This window comes from Dipodomys spectabilis, unplaced genomic scaffold (genome assembly GCF_019054845.1).
Source record: "Dipodomys spectabilis isolate Male_0828 unplaced genomic scaffold, ASM1905484v1 ptg000081l, whole genome shotgun sequence".
Lineage (NCBI taxonomy): Eukaryota > Metazoa > Chordata > Mammalia > Rodentia > Heteromyidae > Dipodomys > Dipodomys spectabilis.
In genome coordinates, this window is record NW_024870758.1 from 12,315,631 (window position 1) to 12,330,654 (window position 15,024).

A 15,024-nucleotide genomic window follows, 5' to 3' on the forward strand; every position below is an offset into this window, starting at 1 on the left:
GCATTTGTATGTCTCCAAAACCATGTGTTAATTTTTTTCTTTTGCTGAAGTCTTCAATAAAACAATGTTCATGCCAATGAACAAAATAAATTGATGAGAAAATGGGCCATTTCAACTAAACATGATATTAACTTTTGGAAACAAAAATTCTAAAATAGGTGCCATAAAAAATGTTGAGATAAGTGAAAAAGGTCAGGATTTTATATAGTGAAAGCTTAAAACTATTATGGAGATAGAATGAAAGGCATGTATACCTTAGTGGATGAACAATTACCAGTTATAGCAAATAAAAATGTAAATTGGAAAGAACTACTTAGAGAAATGGATCCCAAAATGCATTAGGGGTTTCCTTGTTCACATTTTTAGTGTAGCTGCTATTAACACACCTGCATTGTGCATGAAAAACAACAGCTTTGCTTACAGTACTGTAATGAATCTCGATGGTTTCTCAATATACAATATTAAAAAATTATTTAAAAAGAGATGTTAAGCCTTTTGAGTTTTACAATAGCAAAGTCCCAAATACTTTGAAATGAGAAAGGGAAACAATTATTTATTTCTAACTTACTATATTAACCGACAGTTAAAACAAGGTTCATTAAGCAATAGTTGGTTTCTTACCAACTCAATGAAAATAATCTGAAGTTTCTGTGATACTTTGTTTTGTTATACTGCAAATTGGAATCTTGAAATAACTAGAAGCGACACATTGAACAAACAATCCCTGGATATTGGTAAATAATACAATTTCTTTCACAGTTCACTTAGGTGCTGGAAACTCATACCAGTATGCATTCTAGAAACTCATAAAAAATAAGTATAGCCAAACTTGGCAATTTCAATGAAACATATTCTCATTTTAATAGGTTTTTATTAAATTTATAAAAGTTAATGGACTAGAGATTAAGTCATTATGAACTCTGTCCCAATTGTCTGTTATTAATAGCAGCACAATAGGGATGCCATTGTTAAATACTTTATTTCTAAATGGCTTCTTTAGTCACTCATGATTTTTTCATCTCAGATTTCTCACTCCAACAGTTCTTCCATATGATTACAAGTCACTTGATTTTAGGCTGTAAGTGTTCAAAGGAATTTCAAAGCTTTGATGTTCACACTATATATTTTAGATATGAAGCAGAATTTACAGGCACACAGAATAAGAAGGTAACAAAGATGTTCTCTTTAAAATGAGAAAATGAATGAATCTTCCTCTCAAATTGCCTCCTTGCAAGCTCTTTTGTTTACAAAACAACAAAATTAAATTTAACTTCAAAATAAAATCAAACATCAAACTATCCTCCAGTTTTCAGAATAATGCTTTTTACTCACTGCCACATGTAGTCACAATGGTAATTTCTCCATCATGTTTCTTATTACCTAGTACTCTTGTAGATTGCTGATGGAGACTTTCTTCCAGCAATACAACACCCATTTCATAGCTCCTCTGTGCAATTGCACCTTGCCAATTATTTAAGCTGATAAACTAATTGAGTTTGTAATGTCTATTATTTTGTTTTTGTATTTACCCTTTTGAAAACAGTGTGCTTGAAAAGCTTGGATTGAAATAGCAGTGATTTACGGTTAGGATATATGCACAGCATTGCTACCATTTTATCTTAACTGTAAGACTTATTTATGAGAGATTATTCTGAATTTAATAATAAATATTTTAATGGGTTCATATATATACATATTTATATATATGTATATATATACATATATATATATATATATATATATATATATATACTTTAGAGTAAAATGACATAAATGACACAAAATTTAGAATGCATATTTCCGGTACCCTAACCAGTTGGAAGATTTGATTTGAATGGCCACATAATCTTTATTTCCTATTCCAAGAACTCAAAGAATGACTTCTGAGGAAACTTACTGAACTAAAATTTGAGAGTTCAAGTCCTCTTGGCAGGATTAACATTGCCCTTCTGGGCAGAGGCATTATAATAGTCTCTTTATTATGGAATCACATAATACAGTATGACATATCATTCATCAAATAATAAAATAGGGACCACATTTGTAGTCTAATCTTAACTCTGCATATAGAGCTTTTGTATTACTCTACAGTATGTCCTGAAGCTAAATTTGATTACTGTTCTTCTAGTAAGATGTTTAAACTAAGTTGAATTATGTAGAGTTGTACTTAGGCCTTAAATGGCACTCTCCTGTGTAATGTAAATAGAGTAGCCACAGTATTGCCCAACCTTATGCATGTGAGAAAGAATAGCATCAGATTATTTGGTACCCAAAGGATTAATATCTCATTTTCTGGGAAATCCCTTATACATTAAAAAAAAACCCACAACATTTTCATTGTTATAACAATAAAAATCATTATCTAAACCACGCTTGAAAAGTTTAAACTGAAAATAAGGTCATGTATGTTTAGTTCATACACAGTTCAGAATTCACCATTCCCTGACCTTTAAAGAAAGTGTTTTAAATGGAAAAATAAATTAAAGGTAATATTAATATATGCTTTAAATACAATGCATAATGGCTCATGATACTTAGAAGGTAGTGGGTTCAAACATAAATAGGTTTAGAAATAATATATGTAAATTTATGACTAAGAGATATACTGTGGTACTTTACGGAAACTAAAACATGGTGAGAGTGATCACACAAAATACAGAGATCATGTATTTTATTTATAACTAAAATAAGATTATATACTACTCTAATTTGAATGCAGTAACAAGATAATTCAGAGTAAATAGGAAGAATGCTTAAATAGGTAAAAACAAAATACCCACAAATTGTTAAAACTATGTACCAAGGTATGTAAAATCAATGGTTAACAAAAATGAAATTAAAAATAACAAAAATATATTTTTTATTTTTTATTTTCTTTAAATATTTTGACAAAGAAGCTACTATTTACCAAAGCAGTTTATGAATACATCTTAATTGTGGCTACCCCTTTAACATTCTCACCCATCCCTTACCTACCCATCCCTTTTTACTGTTCTTCATTTCGTAGGATATACATTGATTCATTATTACATTTTCTCCCTCTTCTCTTCATTTGTCTGCTACTTTTCCCTAGACTCCATCACATCCCCACTCAATACTATTTTGGGGGGTGTTTAATTTGTTAAACTTTGGCTTTGCCTTTCTAAGGAATTATACTATTTAAGTTGTACCTTGCACCTGCCATACTCCAGTTAATATATTTGAGTATACTTTCATACTACCCCAATGTTTACTTATATGTTTATACGGTAAATCTAGCTTCCACATATGAGGGGAAACATGTACCCTGTGTGTCTGTGCACCTAACTTCACATAATTTTTTCCAGATCTTTACATTTCTTTATGTATGGTACCATATCATTCTTTTTTAATGGATGAGTAGAATTCCATTGTGTGTATTACCATATTTTCTTGATCCATTTGTCCACAGAAGGGCATCTGGGCTGATTCCATATCTTAGCTATGGTAAAGAATACTGTACTGAACATGGTTGTGCTGGTGGCTGTATGGTATCCTGGTTTACACTCTTTTGGATAAATTACTAGGAGTGTAATTGCTGGATCATAAGGTAGTTATATACTCTTTTCTACCCTTAAGATGTTCATTTGTGGACCTTGTCATTGCAGTCATTTTTATTGTATCTTAAAGGCAGTATAAAAGCATCTCACCCCAACAGATCAAATACTGTAGTGAAAATATTCATGCAATATGAAGAATTCCAATATCACATTTAAAACATCATAAAAATTCAATAATTAAATCTAAAGATGAAGCATCAATCAAAATATCAAATAATTGGAAAGATTACTTTTAAAAGAAAATTAGGGCTGGAAAGGTGGCTCAGTGGTAGAGCACTTGCCTTGCATGCATGAGGCCCTGGGTTCGATTCCTCAGCACTACATAAACAGAAAAAAAAAGCCGGAAGTGGCGCTGTGGCTCAAGTGGTAGAGCGCTAGCCTTGAGCTGAAGAGCTGAGGGAACAGCTCCGAGGCCTAGGGTTCAGGCCCCACGACCAGACCCTGCCCCCTTCCCGCAAAAAAAGAAACAAAATTCAAGCAGATAGAAAACAACCAAAGTTAGAAAATCATTTCAAGACCTGGACACAAAAGTCATTTGGATGAGAAATTCAGCAAGGAAATGGAAGTCTGTGGGGAAGGGGGGGAGTAGTGTGTGTTGGGGGGAGCAAATAGAAATGTCAGAAAGGCAAAACCAAATAAATAAATATTAAATAAATAGCACAATGGATAAAATTATCAACTAACAAAATCAAGAACATTAAAGAATGTCAGTGACGAAGAATAAGAATAAGGAAATACTACACTCAGACATTAACAAAAGAAAAAATGGATACTTACAATTATAACACAACACATCTAGGATTCATGCAGTCAAAAAAGAGCCTGAAATAATCTAAAGACATAGGAAAGCTATTTAATAACATTATATCAAATTACCCAAATTTTGATAATAATATAGATTCCCATGCACATAAGTCACTTTGACTTCCAAATAGATATTACCAGGGAAGAACAACTACTCATATAATGAAATTGACAATATTAAGAAAAGATAGCTTTTTAATTATTGCAATTTTGACTAGTTATATAAGTATATTAATTATACGCTTTGGCTATTTTTTACTAACCTGCTCAAATATTCTATTTATGTGTGTTACTTTCTTACCATTCAATTTAAATAAGAATACTTTGTATATTTATTCTAATTGTACATAATATATAAACATTAGACATTCTGAATTAATTTTTATCCTAGGCACCTCAAAATCATCAATAAACTCTTCTAGAAAAGATGTATTTATCAGTTTTCTTTATAGTATAATTATGTTTTGAAAGTATGCAATCATAATTGAAAATCATATAATAAACTTCTAGATAGCTAGTGCTAAGAAAAAAAGAATGCGTAAGAAATAACGGATAGAGTCAATAAATTTGCCCATGGTATCAATTCTCCGCCTCTATTTTCTGCCTTTTTAAAGCAATTTTAACAGGCTTCATTGTTTTATTTTTATATTGTGCATACAAAAATTCTTTGACTTACCTTCACTCTCTCCAAGCACCCAGTATCACGTCCAACTGGTACACAATCTCAGATATAACCACTTTTAAATTTCTGTGAGTTTCACAGAATATTGAAAACAGGGCAGAATTTTTTGTTTTAATTTTATTTTCTTTTAAAAATGCTACACAGAAAGGTTCCAGTTAAATGAGCAAAGTAATGAGTACATTTCTTGTCAGGTATTGTTACCTCCTCCTTTTTCTCCTACTATCCCTTCCATCCCCTACCTCCCTCATCCGCTCAAAAAAAGTACTGTTCATTTCCAACATAGTGTCTTGTGAGTATCATTGCTGCAATGGGTCATCCTGTGTCCTTGTTTCAAAAATGCTCTATGTCTTTTGGTTATGATGGATGCTACCTATATATTTATATATGTTTGTGAATAGTCCAAGAATTTTATGATATTAAATTAGTTCATATTATATGTAAATTATAACTGAGTAAAATTGACTGAAAAGTAAAAAGAAAGTTAAGTAAATTTGGACCATGTCAGATACTAGACAATATAAATGTCCATTGCCATTGTTTCACAATGTCATTGTTATTAACTACCCATTACAAACTATCCAACAATGCTGTCAAAAAGCTGAGACATTAGTTAGAGTGAATAGGAAAACTGCATCAAATTGCATTCATGACTAGATCATAAAGATTTCTTTATAACATTCATTTTATCCAGTTATTGAGAGACAATGTATTGTTTTATGGCAGTTTGTTAAAGTAATCTAGCTCTAGATAATTAAATACAAATTAAATAATAGAAAGGTATGTTTTTCTCTCTTATTTTTTCTACCTTAAAAAAAAGCCAAGATTGACCTGTGAGTTGGTAAATGAACCCGGTAGGTTGTGTGTATAAATTTGATAAAGTCCAATATACTTTGAAGAGGCAACTCACTACATTATGTCACATTATGCAAATACACACTACATTCTGGAGTTTTTATACTAAAAATTGAAAATTGTAATTGCATTTAACCATTTTTTGCTCTGTGAGGACTTGGTTCTTAAGTTCCTTAGTGTGGTATCAATTTAGGTGAACACTGTGAGACACAGCTGTGAGAGTTGATGGGTTCACTGCAGAAATGCAAAAAGATGGTTTTTAAATAACACTACACATTCTATTCATTTTCTATTAATCTATACTCAATTTATATTTTCTCTTATATTATGATCAAATCTCAGGTATTGAGACCATTTGAATTCCAAATTTGACCATTAGGCTTTGGCTATTTGATAATATTCATAACAAGATATGACTCAAATTACTTTAATACTGATCAGTCTCAGAAATTTTAAGACAGCACTAATTTATTTATATGTTTGTTTGATTATTTATTTATTGGTTCAGTCATGGGTCTTGAACTCAGGGCCTAGATATTGTTCCCAAGCTCCTTTGTTCAAGGCTAATACTTTACCACTTTGAGCTTCTGGTTTTTGAATGGTTAATTGGAGATAAGAATCTCACAGGGACTTTTCTATCTGGTTGGCTTTGAATTGCAATCCTCAGATCTTATGTTTGTGAGTAGCTAGCATTACAGGTTTGAGCCACTGGCACCTGGCTAGCACTAAATTTTAAATTAGTAATAAAATTCCTGAATAATGCTGTGTAAAACAATATGATCCCACATATATCATATTGTTAAAAAAAGAGTTGGGGTATATATATATGTATATACATATATATACAAGTTACTTGGCTTTAAAGTATGTATCTTAATATCAGGTCACTGAGAACAGAAAAATCTTCCTTTTAGAGTCACAATGAAGGGTTCTACTACTCTTTTTTATTTACTCTTACATCCTTACAAGGTAATTGAGTCCTTAAAATATTATTTGTGATTTTTTATACCCATGACATATTTAAACAAATATCATTTGTCATTTATCAGGAGCCCATAAGCACCATTTCATTTTTCTTCGCATAATCACATTATTCCCTCCAACCATAATTCTGCACATGGTGATTTCAATTCTTGTCCATCAATCCAAATTCATTTTTGACACTTGCAGTATTTATTGGAAGAATCCAAGGGAAAGATCCTTCAAACAAAATGTGTTCTCTAGCTACAATCAAGTCATTAATACATCAATAAAGTCACTGCTCTTCAAACAATGGAAAAATAAATCTTAAAATAGATTTATATTAATGTAGACCTGTTAATGAGCAGCTGTGGTACAATTTCTCAAAACCTGTGCAATGTTTTGCCACTTAATAAAATTTAAATATTATTCTAAGTTCCATGTTTTTGTAATTATCACAGAAATCATTTATTATAGCAAATTTCTTTCTGAGTATTTGTAGCTTCTACGATATTTTTTTCTGGTCCTATGTTTGAACTCAGGGCCTGGACACTATCCCCGAGCCTCTTTGTGTTCAAGGTTAGTACTCTACCACTTGAGCCACAGTATCAATTCTGTTTTTTTCCAAGTAATTTAGAGATAAGAGTCTCCGGGACTTTTCAGCCAGGGCTGGGTTCAAATCAAGATCCTCAGATGTCAGCCTGCTGAGTAGATAGTATTACAGGTGTGAGCCACTGGCATCCAGCTAGCTTCAAAGACTTGTATGTAAGTTTTAATTAAAATTTTAACAGTTTTATTTTCAGAAAACTAAAGTATATATGACCATATATTAATGCAGTTTCTACTATAACTGGAAGATCACTGAACTTCTGTACTAAAGCACTAATCTGATAAAAAAAAATCTCCACAGATTAGAAGAAGACATTAAGAAAAACAAAACTGAGACAATACAACATTTATGTGGCACAGAGGCTAATAGTAATAAAAAGAATACATGTTGAAATGCTTAATATACAAAATTACTTGCAACGGAAACATTTATATATATTGAATAAAGTGCCAATTATCTATTAATATAATTTATGGACAACTTTTTTAATATTAAAAAAGAGCAATTACTATTGTTTTTACTTCTATGAATTCTAATTGACCACCTACTAGTCTGAATCAGTATATCCATATTCACATTATGAAACAAAAGTAAATTAGGTTCAATAGTTTATTGTAACTATAATGCGAACAGTTAAAGGGAAGCTATTAAACTCAAAAAATGTGATAGTGAAGATATACCTATGCAATTCTGAACTGATTGGTTTTAAGTTTAGGTGTCAAAAAGTTCATTTTTGTCAACTTGAACTTTTTTTTGTCAGTCGTGAAACTTGAATTCAGGACCTGTGTGCTACCCTTGAGCAATTTTTTTGGGGGGTGGGGCATTAAGGCAAGCTCTCTACCACTTTGAACTACAGTTCCACATGACACAAGTGTCATAATTGCTGTACAGGTATTTTGTATCTGTGATTAACATTTGTAATCACCATTAGAAATGTGGATTGGTCTCCATCAAATTAGTTCTTGGCCTTAAGTGTGTAACTGAAGTTTTTCAAAGGTGGAATTTTGCCTCAAGATTTTAACATGTCATCCTGATCTGTATTCCCAGAATCATGTCCTGATCTGTGGATTGAATTGCAATTGCAAATATTACTTGGGTTTCTTTCTTATCACATCCCTTAAATTCCTATCTCTTGATCTCTGTCTCTATATCTTTCTAAACTCCTTCTCTGGACAACATTTTCTACATCCTCCCAATGCTATGCTCATACATCTCATACACATGCGTGATTATTTAATCTTCATCTTCCTAGTGAGTATAATGTACTTTTGTAATGAACATAAAAGGAAGGACTGAGTAATCTTATACCTTAATAGACTGTCACATAAAAAGTGATCCTGAAACATTGTGTGTTGCCATTTAAGCAATCAAGTTTGAAGAGAAGAAAGCCAAATTGAATAATATTGAAGTTATTCCTTCTCAAAAAATATTAAATATTATTGAAATGATAACTTCTGATAACGGGAGAAAAAGCCCCTAAATGGTGTGCTGTAATGATTAAAAATATTTAAATACTAATTATGCCAAATATTAAGGAAACAGAAACCAGAATCTTGAACATGTTACCATGGAAGAACCTGACTCTTGGAAGGATTTAGTAAATAGAGGAGATACAGGTTTTGGTTTTGTTTAGGTACTGTGTATATTTTCTACTTTTAAGTTCTCTCCTCTACTTGCATTTCTACCACATTCCTTAAATATATGTTGTTTTCCACAAGTTTGTCGTACATGTTAGGGGGTTTCAGTTCCATATGCAGTCCCTCTTCAGAGTAGCGGAAAATATTCAGAGTGCAGTGATCTTTTCCTGAAGACTTCTTCACTGCTCCCTGGGATTAGTCAAAATTAAATTTGTAAAGGATCTAAATTCCTCAGAAGCTGTTATGTAACTAGTGTATGATATACTAGTACTGTATTGTTTTTTGATAGGTCTTTTGCCCTGAAGAATCCACTTCCTTCCAATTTTATAAGCAGTAAAATGTCCATGACTTCTGCTCATTTTCAATATTTAAGGCTTTCGTGGATTAGAAGGCTAATAAACATACAAGCAAAATGTAAGCATGAGTGGTATACAATGATGAACATACAAAGCAAACAGAAAACAAAATGAAAAGAAACAAATTAAACCCTCCTATGGTTTTGGCTGAACATCAGTCCAGGGCAAATATATTATGAGAAGACATATTCACTCTCTATCACTTGAATTTGAGTCACAACTTGAACTTGTGTGCAAATGAGTCTATGCATTTATATCATTCAACTCTATAAATGTGGATTAACTCCTCTTGGAATTTTTCATGGTTTTCATTCAATAATGGAATGAGATAGCAGCAATATTTGAAAGGAAAAATGGGGTAACATATGTGGATACAATAGGTAGAAATTGCCCAGGTTTGTATCTTTCCACATAAAACTATCACCTGTCTTAGTAAGATATAGCACTAAGTATGTATTTAACTGTTTTTGTCAATCCTCAAGAAGAAGAATAAGCATTCTTTAAAAATACAGACAGAGAAAATATAAGAGAGTCAGTGATAGAAATTTCAGGTTGAACTCTCCTTGTTTGCCTTCTGCTTCTAAAATGTATAATATTAAAAAAATATTCATTGCTTCTTTGTTATAACCTGTTCTCAGCATAATGACATCAATTCTTTCCAACCCTCATTGACTGTGGAGTCATGAGTTTTAATGATGTTGAGAAAGAATTCTTATACTTCTAAGGTTGCATACTTCTAAGGAAAAGAAAGGATAACTGAAGAGAAACGCTTTTATTCTGGTTATTTTGTAACCAGTTTTTAAGCTCAGAAACTCTGACCAACAATACAAAATCAAAATTGCCTAATTCAAAATTGCCTATTTTTCTCATATTATTTTACAAATGTGTGCTTTAGTTTTTTTTTAAATGTACCTCTACCTTTATAAAAAATAAGACCAAAAACAAGGGCTTCTGAAACTGGTTCTAAAACCCTGTCAGAATAATAAAAGACATGAGAGCATTAAAAATACATTGGAGTAAAAATATCTCTGAAATGAGGATGTCATTTCTTCTCTAATCATCTATTGCCATTAAATTGGAACATTGGTTGAATTTCAAATATAATAAGAGGTCTCTTAAATTCAACTGTCATATTATGTTATCCTATCTGATTTTATGAGATGTTGTGTTAGCAAAGAATGGGAAAGCACTAAATATAATTCAGAATAGTATAAACTATGTAACGTGACTTGACAAGTAAAATCTAAAAAGGACTGTGCTTACAGCATTTTTGTATCAAATATCCTCATAAAATTGAAAATCTTGTAACAATAAAATTCAGTATGAAGGTCGGTAAAAATATATTTCCAGTAGATATGCACATCAATTTCTGTTCCAGTGAATGTTTTTCGGATACTTATTTCTAAAATATAAATATTTTTTCAGTATTATAGGATGTACTATAACCAAAAACAAACAAACAAAAACATAAGTTCAACTTTCGCAGAGCTATCAGTAAATACTTTGGCATCAAACCTCTCCTTTATTTTCCTGCTTAGGCAATTTGCTTATTTGCATACTAGATATGTTTTAAATAACAAAAATATCTCCAAATAAAAATGGTTTTTAAAGCTGTGATAATACTGAATGTAAATCAACAAAATTTGCCGGGTACTAGTGGCTCACCTCTATAATACTAGCTAGTCAGGAGTTTGAGATCTGAGGATCCAGGGTCAAAGCCAGCCCAGACGGGAAAGTTCCTGAGACTTCTGTCTCTCATCAGCCAACAGGAACTTGAAAGAAGCAGCCCTGTGGCACTGTGAAAGCACACTAGCCTTGAGCAAACAGAGCTCAGGGACAGTGGCCAGCCCGATTGTAAACCACTACCTCCCCACCCCCACCACCCCCCTCCCCGCCCCAACACATAAATGCATACACAAAAATCACCAAAATTCTTAATATGGCTTCTTGTATTAAGAGAAGATTCTTTACTGAAGCATAATTGCATTATCAAATATTAAGAAGAATCCATAAACCATAAAATGGGAACTAGCCTTTCTATGACCATTTTCCCATGAGAACATGATTGTGTGATAACAATTTTGTTGTAAAGGACAGCTGATCATGCTAAAATATGAAATCCAAGTTTTAACATCGCTCTAACCTGAAGAAAATTGAAATACATGTACCTTAAATTGAATAATCAATAATAGGTTTTTAGTCATATAACCATCTCTTTGGCAATAAATGACAAGTAGGCACATCCATCTAGTCAAAGTCCATCTTCATTAATGTCACCCCGATACAAAAAGGTACTTTCTTGTTCTCCATTGCTCCGATGGCTTTCATTCTTCATTAAATTATTTCAAACATTCTACCACTTTCTTTTCATTGTCTATTCAGATTTGCAGATGTAATTTATTTCAAGAAATCTTACTTTACATAATAAGTTATTGATATTATAAGGACATCTACAATTCAAAGACATCTATGATTCATGCTGAGAAAGGACCTGTACTCAGTTATGATTATGACAAATCCCTCAAAGTTTTCAAAAACCCAGTAACCACCCTGTGAACATTTTATGAACAAAATAGATAACTCTAATCCTAAAGGAAGACAGAAGCAACACTGTACTACTTGAGCCTCAGCTGTGATTTTTGTATAATTGATAGATTGAGTGATGTGTTGTTTTTGAAGTTGACTGATCTGTATCTGTGTATACAACAATTGGAAATAAAACATAAAATGTGTACATGTGAAAAAATATATTTGTCCACTTATTTCATAGTTGATTTTTCTTGTTATAAATCTGATAGTGCTGGAAGTACTATCAATAGGTGGATTTATTTGTTTATTCTGCGTATGGGCAAACCTTGTAGTCTGTTTTGACAATTACTAATTGTCTTTCCTGGTCTCTACCATAAGAGTAAAAGATCCATGAGAAGGAGAAGAAGTTAAGCAGAAGAATGGCCTAAGCAAACTACAGTTACAAAAATTACAAATCACTTTGTTTAAACTATTAATTTTGACATATCAATAAATAAAATGAAGTTGCCAAGATGGAAGAATCAAATATTGTATACAACTGCTGTACTTCTATTATTTATATAGGAAATATACAAGTGTTGTATATAAAATTTATGATTCGAGATCATAAGTCACTTGGAATTTACCATTTGCTGGGAATACAAATTAGGATAAAAACAAAGTTTAGAATGCAAATCATTATTGTATTACACAAAATATTAAACAACTGAGAAATTTAATCAAATAATTAAAGTGTAATAACAACAAAATAAAATAACAAATTCTTAGAATTTGTAGATGATTTTGAATGATGTTTTATGATAATGACTGGAAATTTTTAAACAGTTTAAAAAAGCCTTTGATTGTGCTGTACCTCTCTAGAGACTGGCTAAATAAATCTGTACATGACAAGAGTGACATACTTTTGTGTAGGAAAAGGACAGTCAGTCCACCAAGTGTACTTACAGAAATGCACTAATGAATAGCATAGAAACTATGAATAGTAGTAAAATAAACGCATACTTGCATGCTTAATATCCTCAAAGATCCCAAAAATATAATCTTGCCAATCATATTACATAAAGGCATCATATATTTATATTTTAGAAATGTTTTCCACAACAAAAATTGGAAAACTCAAGTAACTATAATTATATATAATTATATGCAATATATTATAAATTACATAATATGTTATATATTACACATTATATTATATAATAATTGCTTATATAGTACATATGTATATTATATATGTGTGTATATATATATATGTATGTATGTAATCCCAAAGTGATTGTTCAAAATCATTAACTATGGTTAGTGAAGCTCCTTGTAATGAAATAATCTGTCTTTTAAACGCAGTTCTGCTAATTAGTTACTGAAGGTCTTTCTTGAAGAAGACATAATCAGGATACTAAAATATGTCACCATGGAAATAGTAATATTAACAATGTTCTATCTAATTGTATTATCATACAACAACATATCTATTATACTTAGGGCTGTGTAGGGTTCCTGGCATAAAATTCTGATAAAGTTCAAATTTATATATGCATGTATAGGCATATATAAATGTGAATGCATATATATACACATACATATATACTATATATTATACATGTTATAAAATATATGTATACATATATTATATATTATACACATATGTGTGTACATATTGTATATTAATCTATTATTATATAATATAATATATTATATATAATAATTACATATAAGTATTATATATAATAACTACAATGTTGCTATAAGTGTATTATTTTTAGTTGGCATTACTGTTAATCTTACAACTTTACTAGATTTTTATATTTGTTTACATAGCTTGAAAAATGCCTATTTCTTTAAATGTACATAGCACACCATTGTTTTTCTAAATATTCAAATATGATTTCCCAATATTGCTATTAGCACTGTATTTACCAAATTCATTAAAAATGTAAAATAAATGACTATCCTAAATATAAAAACATAGTCACATAAATATCCAATACTATAATATTTTAGATACTTTTATGTTACAAGCAAGTTCTGAATTTTGATACTAATTCAATGCAATGCACTCTCTATACCTTTTTGTTCCTGTCTTACATAAAATATGGCTTTTATTTTTATCAACATGATTATCTGAAGGAGACATACATGAGTTCAAGACAATTTTTAAGAAAAAATATGGAATTATGTGCATGATATTTTAGTAGAAGGGTACTTTCTTAATTTTTAGATTTAATTTTTATACTTGGACTTTACACAAATTTAAAATGTTAAGGTGTATTCATATATATATATATATATATATATATTTATATAAATGCCCAGGTATATATATATATATATATACATATATATATATATATATATACATATTTATCCTATCCAATGACATTATACTTATCACAATTATACTTATCACTTATCTCATTATTTAAATTATCCTCCCAAGAAGCTGTCTGATAAATTTAAAGAAACACAGTCTAAGTCTCTACCTACCCCCTAATGCTCTTGTTACTGTTTTGAGTTTCACTACAAAAATCTTATATTGTGTACATTTGTTTTTGTTTTTATGGCTATTATTTTGGAAAACATCCATTATTTTCTCTGTTGATTCCATGCATTGATGTTATCATAAAGATTGACTAAAATTTGAAATTTATCAGAATTTTATACCAGGCACCTTACATAGCTCTTAGTATCATAGCGATGTTGCTGTATGCTAATGTAATTGGATAGAACATCGTTAGTGTACTATTTCCATGGTAATATATTTAAGATTCTGACTATGTCTTCTACTTAGATAAACCTTCACTCACTAGCAGAACTGCATTTAAAAGACGGAGATGACTACATTACAAGGAGCATCAATTACCATCATAATTTTAAACAATGATTTTGGTTTACATACTATACATATATACATCATGTTACATAATATATATACACATATATTATATATTATACATATACATACATTATATTCTTTACCAGTAAGCAGAGAAGTAAAAATATCTTCAGTTGAACACTG